This window comes from Humulus lupulus, chromosome 1 (genome assembly GCF_963169125.1).
Source record: "Humulus lupulus chromosome 1, drHumLupu1.1, whole genome shotgun sequence".
NCBI lineage: Eukaryota > Viridiplantae > Streptophyta > Magnoliopsida > Rosales > Cannabaceae > Humulus > Humulus lupulus.
This window is the reverse complement of record NC_084793.1, coordinates 205,561,712-205,563,035: the sequence shown is the minus strand read 5'-3', so window position 1 is coordinate 205,563,035 and position 1,324 is coordinate 205,561,712. Positions and strand designations below refer to the sequence as shown.

Below are 1,324 nucleotides of genomic sequence, written 5' to 3'. Positions count from 1 at the left end.
TAGGACACTGATCGACAGAATGAGCACCACCACACATTTCACACCTCACTGCCATCTGAACCGCATTAGCAGATACACTGCTCTATTGTAACTGCTTTGTTAGAGAGGCTACTTGCGTTGTTAGAGCAGTGATTGCATCCAACTCATGCACCCCAGCTACCTTTCTGACTCCTGATGATCTTTCCTCAGACCACTGATGATTGTTTGTGGCCATGTCCTCCAGCAGCTCATAAGCACCAGTTGCACTCTTACTCATAAATGTACCACCTGCTGCAGCATCAATAATGGTTCTGGTTGTAGGACATAAACCATTGTAGAAATTCTGTACTAGCATCCACTGTTCAATGCCATGATGAGGACATCTTCTCAGGAGTTCCTTAAACCGTTCCCAAGCTTCATACAATGACTCTCCGTCATTCTGGCAAAAGTTATTGATCTCTCCCCTCAATTTAGCAGCTTTGGACGGAGGAAAGAATTTAGACAAAAATTTATGAGCTAGATCTTGCCAGGTGACAATAGAGTTTGGTTGCAGCGAGTTCAGCCAACTTTTAGCTCTGTCCCTCAGAGAAAATGGGAAAAGCCTAAGCTTGATTGCGTCATCACTCACCCCATTATATCTGAAGGTTCCACACAACTTCAGAAAATTGGACAAATGGGTGTGAGGATCTTCAGAAGGCAACCCATTGAATTGCACAGAGGACTGCACCATTTGTAGAATAGCGGGCTTGATTTCAAAGTTGTTAGCCTCTACAGCTGGTGGGCGTATACTATTTTGTACTCCCGTCAGAGTGGGTATCACATAATCTCTCAGGCTCCTCTCAGCATTGTCCTGAGCCTGACCTCCTTGTACAACTCCAGGAATTAGAACATTCCTTTCATCCCCTTCATTCTGTGCCATCGTCACAGATTTCTGGGCCTCCCTCTTGTTCTTTCTGATTTTCTTGCAAGACTTTTCAATCTCAGGATTCAGAGGAACAAGTGTGTCTTTTCCTCTTCTGCCACGCATATACCAAAATTCACTTGAGATAGACAAATTAAGCAACTAAACAGATTAGAAACAAGAGAAATTAAAATCAAATTAGAATAAAAATTAATTAGACTGATATTGATAATTATTTTCAGTCCCCGGCAACGGCGCCAAAAACTTGTTGCGATATTTTTGCTATGCAAGTGCACACAGTCGCAATTCGTAATAAAATGGTAAAAACCAAGTATCGTCCTCAAGGACTGATTTATCAATTACCAATCAACCAATCTTTTTAATTCTATTTGATTGAACGATTTTCAGAGATTTCAAACAAAGAAAAATACTAACGAAGCACAA

General features: G+C 41.3%; 1 non-coding gene across 1 annotated transcript; it reads left to right on the top strand.

Annotated features, from left to right (window-relative positions):
• The first annotated feature begins 344 nt into the window (after window positions 1-344).
• On the top strand, window positions 345-451 carry LOC133813592 (small nucleolar RNA R71). The gene has a single exon (XR_009884602.1). It is a non-coding gene; the product is annotated as a small nucleolar RNA R71 (small nucleolar RNA).
• Window positions 452-1,324: the final 873 nt, after the last annotated feature.